We start from the raw sequence: 15011 nt of genomic DNA, 5'->3' as shown, positions 1-15011 counted from the left end.
TCGGATCGCTCCGTCCATCGCAACCGATCCGATCTCTCTCTCTCTCTCTCTCTCTCTCTCCGGGATTTTTGTGCGTCCCTCGAGGTTTCCGTTCCGGCGAGAAGTGTTCTTTTGTTCCTATTTCTTTTAAGAAATGAAAGTAGAACTATAGTTTGTAGAAATTACAGGAGGGCTACTTTTTTTTTTTTTGTGGTGGGTAAGCTGGCGTTAATCTTGTGATATATGACAAAGATATGGTCACGACTAGGGCAGAACGGGTTTGGGTCCGGTATCCTACCAAACCGAACCCGTTTACTCAGGTTCCGTACAAAACTTAGGAGCCAATTAATAATAGGATGCAGATTTGGTTTTGAATTTTGCATTCAAACCCGAACCCTAATCCGACAAAACCCAGAACCCGATTAGGCCATACCCAGTTAAGTTTGACTGGGTAATGCCTAAATCCGACCAGAGTCCAACCCATTTACATCCCTAGGCGCAACCCACACTACGCGAGCCCCTGGCTTACAAATTTGAAATTGAAAAAAAAATAATGAATAGAATATTAGTGTAGATATTTCTATACAGATAATGCATTTCTAACAAAATAATATTGGAAACTGTTAATAAATCTTAAAAATAATATCCATGCAGGTCATCGTGTCATAGTGTGGCTGGTTGTGTCACCATGACACGTCTCTCTCTCTCTCTCTCTCTCTCGGGCGTCAATGGGTTGGGTTAGGTTGCCCTGGTTTTAAAGTGGCATTAGAATGTTAAAGTTTTTTCCTAATATTGTGATCAACAGAGAACTATTCTCTAATGATGGATTTTTTTCTTGTCATACAAGAGGGGACCCCATGTTCAATCCTCACAGTGCCACTATCGTCTTCAAAATGCACATTCGAATCATGTTTAAACCTGCTCTCTCATAAAAACAAAAAAATCAGTTGTATATCTGATGTTTACAAAATAAGACTGACCGGTTATATGACAGGAGCCGATGTCTAATCGAAATCAATTCCATTAAGCAAGATTTGGTAAGTGCTTCTGATGACCAATTTTGCATGCTCCTAACTCTTTTAGGACCTTTTTACCCATAGCACTCGCGAAACTCTCTAATTTTTGCACATTATGTCGCAACACTCTCCCGATCTTGCTAAATCTCACTAAAAACAGAAATCTTACGATATTTTCGTAGAAATCACATATTTTGCACAAAATAGTACAAATCCATGACACTTCTTGCAAAAATCTTTTACTTGCGAATTTTGTCAAGAGTTTCGCATTAGTGGTTGCGAAAGTCTGCCTGTCAATGCCGAATTCACATACTTTCACATGCAAAGTTTTGTTTTAGTGTGCGAATTTAAGTGTATATATAGGCGATTAGAATGAGAATCTCATCAAGAGTTTCACATTGGTTGTTGTGAAAGTCTTCTTTCGATGCAAAATTTATGAAAAGTTTGTGAAATTCATAAACTTTCACATAATATCAACTTTAAGCAATGCGAGATTCCATTTTAGCGTGTGAATTTAAATGTATATATATAGGTATTTGTTTTTATATTTTTTTCTATTTTTCGTGTTTGTATGTACCCTTGCGGTGATTTCTATGAAAGTTTTTTTGCTCTATTATGATGCTCATCGACTTTCTCAATTAGTTTTTTCTCTTCATTGTGGCGATTACCGTTGTTTTCAAACATTTTTTTCTGTAGATATAAGCAGTTAATAGCCTCGTAGTATTTTTGTTTGGTTGTCGTTGTTGATGTATTATGTATGTTTTTTTGTTGTGGATATTTTGTTTATATAACCCTAAATTTTATTTAATATTTGGTAATGAATTTAATGTTTAGGGTTTACTATGTTTAGTTTTTTTGCATATATATATATATATATATATATATATATATATATATTATTTTTTTATACTCAAGTTTGGGTTAGGCAGACCCCTACTTTTTCATTGATTTAATATTTGTTGTGATTTGTATATAAAAAATGACCCTTCTGTCAATGGGTGTCAATTTGGGGGTTGATCTTTCCAAATCTTGGTCATTCCCCATTTCTCCAGTCTGCGGCTTGGGTTGACTGTATACAAATATTCAATTTGTTAAATGTGGTTGGGGTTAACTATGCACAAGCATTGAATATGAGTTACATGGATTATTGTGGGTTGTTGGTTTTTTGAATGGTTATTGTTAACTGAATGATACAGTGTGTGGTTGGTGTAGGTGGTTATGATGGCTTCTAAAAGGCTAATGGTATTTTACTATAGCACTAATCAACTTATTTGGAGATCTATACCTCTAAAAACAACTATGAGAATTTATAGCATTAATGTCTTGTAAAATCGGATATGCAAAAGAGTCAATGATCCTCTGGTATAAGTGTTCTCTAAAATTATATGGACAATATATATGGATACATGTCTTGGACGATGATGGTGTTGAATCAATGTTATATAGTAGTGATGTTTACTTAGTTGCTAGTAAATCTATAAGTCCTAGTAAAGGTAATTGAGAAGCCATTGTTTGCGAAGTTAAACAAGAAGTTGGTTGTAAAGTTACCCAAGAAGCAGTCGGAAGTGATGTACAAATGGTTTTTAATGAATTGTTTAATTTATAATTTATATAGTATTTTTTAATGAACTGCTCCAATGTCTTATGTCTGTTGTGTATATCTAAAGTATCTTGCGAAAGGTACTATTTATTCACGTGCCAAAACAAAAGCTTGCAATCTCAGGTCATCAACCCCAATGCCACCCCCATATTCACCTCAAAGCAAGAATGCAATTGAAGTAGCAGAGGTATAATTATTAATGTCCCAAGTTATATGTGCATATAACCAATGGTACTTATATGTACATGTTGATATTCAATTTAAATTAGCAATGAAAACAGGGTGATGAGAATGAAGAAGGTATGTAACAACCAAAATATAGTGAATTACTTCTGTTCAGAGAAGAAACATTGTTGATAAGTGAAGTGAGTATACGACATGTTGTTTGGCTGTTTATTTGTTATGTTTGTATGTGAAATCATTTAAATCTAACATGAATGTATCACTTATTTTGATGATGCAACACCTAAAAAAAATCATAGAGAGATTTCAAAAGTATACATAGCGCAAATGCAAGCAAAATGCACATTGCCAAAGACCATTTACCATACCCTGTATTTCTTTGTGAGTCTCGAAAGTAATTTTAAACTTGATATTTCTATTATTTTTTTACCATCTAATAGAAACTAATAGGTAAAAATTGACATTCAAAGTAAATGTTCCAAATGCCAAAACATCAAGACAGGGCTCACATTTTCTTGGAGACTGACTAATTGTCGTATCTATTTTATGAATGTGACAAGGTGTGCTTAATGTTTATGTTTACATAACATAAATTTTTAACTGCACAACGACATTAAACTCGATTTATATTGCAGATCTTGATTCTTATTAACTAGGGCAATTATCATTGGGTTTTATAGAAAATGGATATGAATGCGAATAAGTTTAGGTTGTATAATTCTACGAGGTATACAAATCTTGTTGATCAAAACCTTGAAGATATAGTATGATAAAATTACTAATTCAATAATGTATTTATTTTCTCAAGTACTCGTTAAGTAAAATGTTGTATTGCATGCTTATTTTTTTATGTGGTAATTTCACTATGACATTTACACCTACTAAAAGGTCATTATTGTGCAAGATATTTCTAAGAAAATGAACTTGTAATTACTTTATACATATTTGTTAACTCAATTTATACATATACATATTCTTTACTTGGTATATGATTGTTACATGTATGATTGTAGAATATTTGTTCTAATGTACATGCAATACTTGGGCTTAGGGAAAAAAAATAAATTTCATGCAAGTATGTTGTATGTCATGTGTTTTTTTTTATATAAGCTATTGTTAGTTGTTTACTAATAACCTTTTTTCAAAATAATGTATCTATTTATAGGAAGCGTATGATAAAATTGTATAAATGCAAGATGAAGGTCTATTTACAGTGGACCAAAGAAATGGCTGAGGGTGAGGAAGAGAGGGCATCAGACAATGAGGTGCTGGATGGCAATAATAAATTGGTTGAGCTCTGGACAATCCTAGAAAATATATATTGATGGTTATGTATATTCTATTTTGACAATAAAAAATCTGGATGTAATTTTAACATAATGAACAAAAACTTAAATGTAAAGTTTATTCATGCTTGTATTTAAAAACTTGGATGTAAAGTTTATTTATGATTGTATTAAAAATCTTGGTTTTACATGTAACGTTGTCAACATTTGTAATTGTTCTATTATGTTTGTGGATGAAATTTAGTTATAAATTTCAGAAGTTGTGTTTTATATGTATTGTTAAGTTGTTAATCAGGTAGAACTGTTCTGTTATATTTGTGGATAAAATTTAAAACTAAAATATCGCATATTTGATGAAATTTTGCACATAAGTAAAAAAATTGCATAGTTTGAAGGAAATTCGCACATATATGTGCACATTTGTATATAAAATTCATATGTATATGTTCAAAATTGTATTAGAAAATTGCATGTATACGTACAAATTTGCATGGAAAAATTACTTATTTGGTTAGAAATTCATTTATTTTGAAGAAAACTTGCATGTACACATGTGAATTTGTATAAGAATTCGGTCATTTAATGAGAAATTAGCTTATTTTTTAGAAAACTCACATGTATATGTGCAAATTTATATAAAAATTTGCATGTATACCTATGAATTTGTATAAGAAATTCACATGTATATATGCATTTTTGCTTCAAAAATTTGCATGTTTAGTTAAAAATTCACTTATTTTAAAGTAAACTCACATGTAAACAAATGATTTTCAGAAGAAATTTGCATATTTAGTTAGAAATTCAGAAAATTCATATAGCTTTTTTAGATATAATTCAATATTCATTTCAAACTTCAATTTCAACACTGTTATATATACAAAATTTCATGAAAATGCATTTCAACACTGTTATATACATAATTCAATTTTCATTTTAAACATGTTTAAAACTTCAATTCAATAAAGTGCTACTTGTTATATATGCAATTCAATATTTATTTCAAATACATCTCAAACACAAAGGCATATATAATTAAAACTAGTTAAATTGTTAAACAGCAATTCAATTATAACTTCATTTACAATAATATACATAACAAATTATTGTAGAAAATTGACAAAAATATGCAGTTACTACTCATATTGATTAAAGTGCAACACTAACTCCTTGTTGACCTTATCCATGTTTTCAATAAGGCAAACTTGACTTTATAGCATGGCATCATTTGCTTTGAGCAATTCTCTTAGCTTGCTATTTTCTTTTCTTAAAAGGGTCACCTCTATATCCACTATGGTAGCATTTTTTCTTGCATGCTTCGAACTCCTTGCCCCAACTTTCAATTTCATGGATAAGATGTCGATGTCTTTCTCATCATCGTATCAATCTTCAAGTTTGAATTCAAACAACATCAGGTAATTCTTCTTCTGATCCTTGAATGTGTCCTGGATAGTTTTAGTTACTACAAAAGGTCGACAAAGTGGTTGTTGAAGAAAACCATATTTTCATATCACTTGAATGGCTAGTTGACACTCAACTTTATTCATGTTGTGCAACCAAATACCCTTCCTCATGAGGCCCTTCACTGCCACAACCACATCATGTTTATCCTCATCCACTGCATCTACATAGGAGCACCATGTTACCTACATTAATATTTCATTCATAGTTGGTCCTATATCGTATCATAGCAAAAAATATAAAAAAATATTTAAAAAATACTTACATGTATTATGGTCATCTTGCGCAATTTCGCAATGCAAGCTTCCTTGTTGATATAAGGACCCAACCCTTTTCGATCTTTCCTTCTCTTATTGTTGTGTGACTGTCTCTATATTGAAATGTGAGAAAATTCAGGAGTCATGTCAATTCTCAGGGGTCTTCCAATGAATATGTGCGATCATATCGAGACCTGTAAGGATCAATACAAGGATTAATACAAATTAACACACAATATAGTACATTAATAATTTTTATAAAATGTTTGAGTATAAACCAAAAGTTAAAGAAAATCGAAAGAGTGAATACCTCCAACAACACTAATATTTCGGTAATGTTTTTTCTATCGTTCCTACACTCATTCAAACATGCATATAGATGTGCAAGTGCGGAAGCTCCCCATGTGTACTCATCAACACAATCCTGCGAGACGTTATATTCCAAGTATGATCCATGGATCGTCTTCCCAATAGTGCTAATAAATAAACATGTGCAAAAAATTAGAGCAAGAATGTTATCACCTCCATGTTGTTTAGACTATACAAGCCCTTCCCTTCAAAACTGAGTAGCTTCATATTGAACATTGTGAAATGATAGGGTCATAGTGGCTCCTGAACCTTCCTAACTTAAGTCTATCACATTTAAATGCATCTTCCCCCGCTTCTAGGAGCACTTGACCCAAGTGCTTGAAATTTTACCACCGACGTCCAATCACTAGCTCCCCATGACACTTAAATTTGGTGATTTATGTCACGTCCTTCATTGTAATGGTCATCAAAATACTTCTAAACTGGAATTTGTTTGTTTACGGATTCTAAAACTAGACAACAAACTTTATGAGATTGTGATCGATGTTTCACGGTGTGATCTCCAAGAATTTTTAGAAATACATCTGATCCAGCCAATCTTTCATGTTCTCTATCAGTGCACAAAACCACAAGTGTGCCCGAAACTAGTAGATTCAGTGCATGCAGGATGTTGGACGCTCTGCATCTTTTCCATGTAGAACCTACATACACAAACTAATATAACATTTTAAAGATTGAAATAAAAGATTCAATCTACTTGTTTGTAACCTAAAAGCATGCTTACACATATGCAAAAGTTAAAAAAAATACCTCTAGATGAGCATCAGACCATGTTGGCCACAGTGACCTCTTCTTCAGACCATGCACTATCTCTGATCCCTGAGGAGGAGGAACCTCTTGCACTCTCCAACCCAGCCTCACTCTCCTTCACTCCCTGTAGACCCTCCACAACTTTCTCAACTTTTGGGCCCTTACTCTAGTTCACTCCCTATAGACCCTCCACAACTGCATCAACTTTCGGTCTTCACTCTTCTCTACTTCTTAAACCTTGATCTCCTCCATCTCGCCTTTGTCACTACACGTGATCGTGTCTCCAACTTAATCTAACCAAGATTAAAGTTAGCAACAACATCAGGGTGAGCCAATAGCTCAAACTTCTTCACCAATAAGTCCCCCTCCCCTTCCTTCGATGCTTTCGGGATGAGAGATAATATTTTTATTGTAATCTTATCAGACTTTTTTGTAATTGCAACCGCATCTTTGGGTCATTCTAAAATTGCTAGTTATTTTATTAAAAGTGTTAGCTATTGCTGGGTTGAGCGAAGATTTCTACAGTCCAGCTTGGTGAGGGTGTCTTTTTTATGCATTACATTTGACACCCGAATTTTTAGCCATGAAGTTGTTTCTCTCTTTACCATGACGACAAGCTTATTGTATATTTCTTGATAGAAACTATGACCCACTGCATAAGGATCATAAATTTTTCTTTTTTAAGGCACGCTAGGGTTAGGCAGACGCCTACCAGATATCTCTTAAGCCCCATGTGGCAGAGGAATTCGAACTTGAGTCATTAGCTTGGCAGAGGACCCCACTTACCACATGGGATATCACCTTGGTGGTAAGGATCATAAATTACTTCAAGTTGTGTGTTTGAAGTACTTTTATTGTTCTTTGGCAAGCCTATTTGAGGGTGTGTGTTTTTCTTTTTCTTTGGTGTCATATTGCAATACTTAAAATAAAAATTTCTATATTAACAGAAATGTGAAATAGTTTATTGAAAATGCATGACAAATAATATTCAAAGTAATGACAATGCAACAAAAAAAAATTGAAAATGATCCTTTTAGTGACAAACTTACGGTGTTTCCAAGTACAACCAAATCAAGGATAGATGTATATCAATGATTAAAAAAACAAAGTGACAAACACTCTCACATGCAAATATGAGAAACAAACAAAAACAATACATTACAATAGATAATATACATGCAAAGATAACTTGAAATCATGCAAAGTAATTGACCCATGCCAATGTTTCAAAAAAAACTAATTCACCCATGGAAAACGACCTTACCAGAAGTTTTTTTTTTTAAATAATTCACCCATGAAAAATGAACTTACTAGAAAAACTCGAAAGATTGGCTGAAATAGTCATTGATGTATGTTTTGCGAGAAATATTATAAAACAATAGTCATCGGAGATAGTTGTCGAAGATTTTGTTAGGGTGGAAGAGGTTTGGGGATCATAAGAACCCTAGCTTATGCAAAAATTGCCCTGAGTTGCACATAAACGGTTTTAAGAAATAACACATCGCATTTAATGCTTGCGAAATTCTCAAGTTGAAAAGAAATTTTGCATCACCTAATGCGAAACTTCACAATTTTTGCAAAACTTTTAGGAATTCTATAAATATTTCAAGAATTTTTCAACCACCAATACGAAACTCTTGATGAAAGTTGTACTCTAATCTGTTATATATATACACATAAATTCACACGCTAAAAGAGAATCCCACATCACTTAAAGTCGATAGCATGCAAAAATTCATAAATTCTGCAAACTTTACATGAATTCTTCATCGAAAGTAGACTTTCACAACAATCAACATGAAACTCTTGACGAAATTTGTATTCTAATAGCCTATATATACACGTAAATTTGCATGCTAAAATAAAACTTTACATGCGAAAGTTTGTGAATTCTGCAAAAAGATGAATTTTGTATTGACATGCAAACTTTCACAACCACCAACGTGAAACTCTGAAATTTACAAGGGATTTTCTCAAGAAGTGTCGTGATTTTTGTACTATTTGTGTAAAATATGTGATTTCTACAAAAATATCATACAAATTCTATTTTTAGTGAGATTTAGCAAGATCGAGAGAGTGTTGTGACGTAACGTACAAAAACTGAAGAGTTTCATGAGTGCTAAAGGTAAAATGGTCCTAAAAAGTCAAACCTACCAAATTTGTCATTGGGTAGATTTTGGCAAATGTGGGACTTTTTGAAAATTGCATTAAATTTATGGTATAGTATTGTCATTTCTCATTTTTTTTATATAACTTGCATACCATTGGCAACTTATAATTGATGGCAATCAAATAATTGCAGCATTTGGCTTTGCTTGTTTTATTTACATATAACCAATACTAAGTTTACTTGTCAGTTGAGCTGTTGAAAATGTACAGAAGTCACCCATTTTGCTACTGACATAGATGTTAATGTGTACATTCAAAATTGTATAGCACAAGTTTCCATCATTGTCTATCACAGTTGATTTTAGTACGAATATCATATTAATGAACTCACACAGGGTCATTTACATTTAGAAGTTATTTCATAAAGTCATATTTTATTATAACTGTTTTGTAAACAGTTTTAGCTATATTTTTAAGAATATTTGTATCATTATTGAACTATACATTTGTTCTTTTCCAACTAATATGCAATTTCTTAAAACCTTAACAGTTTTAAATCCATTTTTTTTCAAACATATGTGTTATTATGTACAATCAAACTATACAACATTTATTCTTGATTAATAAATTATACTTTAAAAATATATTTTAAAATGTTTTTAAAAAAATTGTTTTCAACATATTCTTGATTAATGGCCGAAGAGAAACCGGAAGGTGAGAAAACTGGAAGCAAGATTCTGAGAGATTAATTAATGGCCGCCCCCAAGTGACTCCATGTGGGTCGAGGATAGTCGGCAGCTAGAGGTGGGCCAGAATGGTAATGAATGCAGGGTTTGAATATATATATCTGCATCGCAACCACCATGCATTAAATCCTGTGCAAGAGTAGTGGGTGAACAGCCATTTAGTGATCAAGCTCCAATCAGAGCTACTCGTGCCAACACTACTAACAAGAGTCCCTGCATCACAATCTCAGGGAGTCGGTACGAGCAACTCAGAAAAACCTTCCGGTGGATAGTCATCGTGGGGTTTTGCGGGGGATTTGGTAGATCGCAGAGTTCAGTATAGGTACATGTTCGATGTTCTTATGGCTCAGTGGCCTAACCGTGGCCACCCTAAAGGATGGCCTATTTCTCATATCTGCCAAAATTGAGGAGCAAATGAAGATTGTATCATGCAAGGGGGGGCTGGCGTGTGGCCGGGAAAAACATTGGTCACAAACCGTTAGTCTTCACTATAAAGCCCGATATTTTTGTATTTTCTGATTAATAAAATTTTTTTGAGGCTCTTTCTTAAATTCTGATGATGTTTTCATGCATTTTTTTTAGAACAATTTTTAGTTCCTTAAAAACAAAGTTGAAATGAGCCAGACAAGTTTAGGGGCATTGTGGATATTTTGAAAACATTTCAAGAATATTTTGATCATCAGGGTTGAATTTTTTCAATCCTTAGTTGACCCAACAGTGTCAACTGCAAAAAAATCATTTCTGACCATTCTCAGTTGACCAGCTATAATTTTCACACTTGAGAAACGTTAAGAATGAGTCAGGGACCCCATTTTTGTGGCATGCAAGAGCACTTTGGTCATTGCACCCAGATGAACCAACCCCAGTAAGGGCTGAACCAGGTGGTTAAACCCACGTCCAGCCTTAGTTGGCTTAATTGGACTGATTCCCGTTAGCTCAACTAGGAGCTTATTTGGGCCTGGTAGGTCACGATTCAGGTGGATTCTGATTAAATCCGGGTCAGACCCAGATCCAGAAGAGAGGGGAACACGCCCTTCTCATCCTTCTCTTCTCTCTCCTTCCAGCCTAGCCAACGCACTTGTCTCCTCCATCTTCTTCTTCTCCTCCTCCACCAACCGTCTGACCCACCCTCTCTGCCCATTTTTCGGCATCACCGGCGTGCACTACCCCCTCTAGTGCTGCCCTCCTCTCCTCCTCATCTTGCTGCTGTAGTGGACAGCCTCAGGGAGCCGCCCCTCCTCTCCCTTCGTTGCTGCGTGTGGGAGATGCCCAAACAGTGGGAAGGGAGGAACGATCGTGGGTGGGTAAGGTCGTTACCTCCCTTATTCTCTTTCCTTCATTTTTTATTTCGTTTCTTTGTTTAGTTGGGATTGCTATGTCATTTTTTTTTCTGTGTTTTGGTTTGGGCTGGTTGCTGTTGGGACACCCTCAAGGGAGAGGACAAACTCCAGATTCGATGCACACTCGAGGTTGATACCGCAATCTGGTTTGTACCTATCGGATTTTGCGTATTAAGGTAGGTGCTCGGCTTCCATCTTCGCGTTAGCGTCATGGGTAGGCACGTTTTAGTGGTTGAATAAAAAAATTTTGTGGTTGTGATATGATGTGTTTGGTTTTCCTTCTTTCTAACCATTGAAGTTTTGAACTATATATATATATATATATATAGTAAGAATAACTGTTATGGTTCTGCCTTTTTTTCTTTAGGATCAAGAGGAAAAAAATGCGAATGTTTGCGTTGTATGAACCTGCGTTTTTATTTCCTCCTAGTCTTGATCTGAAAAAAAAAACGACGTGAGTCTATTTTTTTTATTCTGCGTTTGGATGCAGGTCTTTCATCTCTATACCCTGTTTGGTAGTACCCTGTATAGGCTCTCGAACCCCACTCCTTGGTTTGCAAGCGTTAAGAGTTCAAATATGAAGCTATTTTTTGTATACATATATAAAAAATTAGGTTTCTTATTAGATGCATTTGGGTTGTATACAAAGATGAAATTTTTTGGTTTCTTATTAGATGCAATATGAGAGGATTCTGATTAATAGATTTGCAGAAAATTTATCTTGTTAGCATATGAGTTTTATAGAGGAAGTGGTTGTTTTAGAAATTGGCTTTTCAGTTGGATTGTGGTTGCTACCTTACTGTTTATGTGTTTATTTTATAAGCCCATAGAGAGTGCGCTGGGTTTGGTGGATGCCTATTGTGAATCTAGGGATCTGTTTGTACATGTTTCTAAATTTTTATAATCTTACTTTGTTCTAAAAGTCTATCAATGAAGCTTATAGCTTGATTCGTTACCACTTTTGCACCATTGGGAGGATGTACTTACGTAAATTCTTGCTGCTTATGCTATTGATGTTTTGCTGGAATGACCTGTCTTAGGTCTTGATTTTTTTCAGCAGAATCATCTGTCTTGGTATTTGATTTTCATCACAGCATAAGAAATATGTTTAGATGTTTGGTTTAATTTTTCAGCATAATTTTTTTTAGATGGTGGTTGTTAAAGACTCATGGAAAAATTTGAGTTAAAGCAATTAAATTAGAGTTTCAGCAGCTATCATTGCATTAGCTGATTTCATTTACCACCGTCTGAAATTATTTCTTCATAAACAGTCAATTTTAAACCCCGGAAATTGATGTGAAATATAGCAGTCTGATAAATTTTTGTTTGTTCTTTGACTTAATTTTTGTAGCTGGTTTTATGTCCTGTAGTTTGAATAGTCGTTCATTTGACTCTAAATCATAATAGCTGATGTTAACCACAGCAGTCCCATTTCTCTTTAATCAGACTGTTTTTTTTTCTCAACTACTATAAATGGTTTTGTTTTATATATTAAACACAACAAAATTTACTCAAGGACTTGATTTTTTTTTTATATAGTAGTTAGAACTAAATACTTTGTTCGTCAGGAAATTATCTTTGGTCGTTAGCTTATTTTTTATGAAAACTTGGGTAACTTAGAAACAAAACATTTTGCTATAGTGATCTTTTCATTTGTATGATTGATATGCTGTCAAAAACAAAACAAAAAAATCTTGTATTGACTCCTATTGGTATGCGTTGAATGCTGTCAAAACAGTTTTCGGTAGTGATCCGTACACAAAAAAATTTCTTCTCTGTAGTGATTTATCTACTTGGTGTGCATTAGAATGTTGTAAAAAAAATGTATTGATATGATTCCTATTGTTAACCAGTATGTTGATATAGTGAATATATATATATATATATATATATATATATTAGCTATGAATTGCATGGTTGTTGTGTACGTTGAAAAAAAATATATTATATATATATATATATATATATATATATATATATATATATATATATATATATATATATATATATATATATATATATATATATATATATATATATATATACTTATGAGCTATGCATTGGTATGAACATTATGTTTGTTGATCCAAGAAGAATTTTTTTTGATATAGGTGTGTAGGCTGTGTTGGAAATTTTTTATTTTTTTTGAACTTTCTATGTTGTCCTCTTAGTTGGACAAGAAGGTAGAACTTTCATGTGAGCATGTATGCTGCCCAACTGTGCCATTGGGAAAAATTCATATGAACACATGATGTCTTTTTTTGTAAAAAAACAAAAAATTCACGTATGAATTAAAATGTTGTCCATGCGTATTTAAAAAAAAAACTACATATTTAGTTTTTATGTAACCGTGAAAAACGAATTTAACCTAGACTAGAAAATTAATGATATTAGTTGCGCTAGGAAATTGGTCGATTGGATATATATATATATATATATATATATATATATATATATATATATATATATATATATATATATATATATATATATATATATATATATATATATATATATATATATATATATATATATACACAGGTGGGCCTTAGTGGTCACGAATGTTGTTTGGGACTCAAGATTTACTAATGTTCTCAATTTCTTTTCTCGTAGTGTGGACCTTGAGAAATGGTTTTCTCAAGTTAGAGCCTATTGTTGGGTGCCGTAAGGTCTTGTTGAGAGTGCAATGAGGTGATTGCACTAGTTTCGAAAGATAGATTTTCTCTTAAATTAGAGATTTTATTATAACTTGTTAGGCAAGACCTTGAGTACTAAATGGTATTTTGAGAACTAAAAATTTAATAATGAATTTTTTATTTAACATGAACAAGTTACACAGATCTTTGTTATGCCCTAAAAAATGGGGTAACTCTTTACTCGCCTCAAGAGCGAGCTTGCACCAATCCTGTGGAATTATGCTGAGTTGTCGATGGACTCTTTCTCAGTTGGCGGTGGCATATTACTGTTGTGAGCCCTGCCTTGGTCAGTAGAATAGATCAATTCTCAACCACGGTGGCTTAGGGGATGACAAGGACTTCTTTTAGTGAAAGTTTAGCTACGTGTGTTAGTTGTAGTGCACTACAAACTTTTTTCAAGGAAAGAAACTCCTTGATGAAGGATTTCAAACCTTGGTGTTGGCAAAACCAAGTTCTTGTGGGGTTAAAATAAAATATGTAAAACACTCATAATTGAATATAACCCCGTGTAGATCGACGAGCCTTTGGCGGGTCGAGACCGTAATGCCCTCGTGGAGATAATAATTTTATTGAAACCAAAATTAATTGTTGTGTCTGCATCTATAATGCAAAAGATGAATTTAAATGGAGAAGAAAGAAAATATATACATGCATTTAGGTTTTGCATAGTCAGTTGGGTTACCTCCATAGTTAGAGGTTGTGTCGAGTCAAATCCTGCTGGGTGTGAGTTTGAGACTCATGATGAGCTCTTGGTTTGGCTGGAGTTTAGTTTGGCTTAGTGACTTACCGATGTTCGCTACCGGGAGGTGGGTAATCGTGTTTCTTGTTGAGACATGTGGTTTATCTCACCCCTTTTTTTTAGGTACTCTCGAGTAGGAGAGCGTAACGGTGGCAGATGATGTGAACTGGAGTATACTTGAAACTGGATTTCATGAACCCTTCTTTTTTTTTGGGACTTTTGTGTGTGTGTGTTTTGGGACTGCTGTCAGAAATGTTATTTGGATGCAAATTTTGTAAAGAGTCATTGTAGTTCACCAGTGTAGTAAATTTATGAGAAGCATTATTTTGTGAAAAATGAATTTACTTTTGCTGTGTGATGAGCTTTTTTTCAAAATGATTTCAAGGTTTGGGTATTGAATTCCTTTCAAAAGATTTCTAAAAAATTAAATGCTTTTAATATTTGGTTGTGTGTTCTATTTCCAAAAAAAAATTGGCTCAATTT

General features: G+C 33.5%; 1 long non-coding RNA gene across 1 annotated transcript; it reads left to right on the top strand.

Moving 5' to 3' along the window:
• Window positions 1-10923: 10923 nt before the first annotated feature.
• Window positions 10924-14720, top strand: LOC149812305 (uncharacterized). Its single transcript, XR_016428553.1, has 3 exons — window positions 10924-11057; window positions 11187-11269; window positions 14652-14720. It is a non-coding gene; the product is annotated as an uncharacterized LOC149812305 (long non-coding RNA).
• The last annotated feature ends 291 nt before the right edge of the window (window positions 14721-15011 follow it).

This window comes from Nuphar pumila, chromosome 17 (genome assembly GCF_984573655.1).
Source record: "Nuphar pumila chromosome 17, dmNupPumi1.hap1.1, whole genome shotgun sequence".
NCBI lineage: Eukaryota > Viridiplantae > Streptophyta > Magnoliopsida > Nymphaeales > Nymphaeaceae > Nuphar > Nuphar pumila.
Note: the sequence above shows the minus strand (reverse complement) of the source record. Positions and strands in the feature narration are given on the sequence as shown.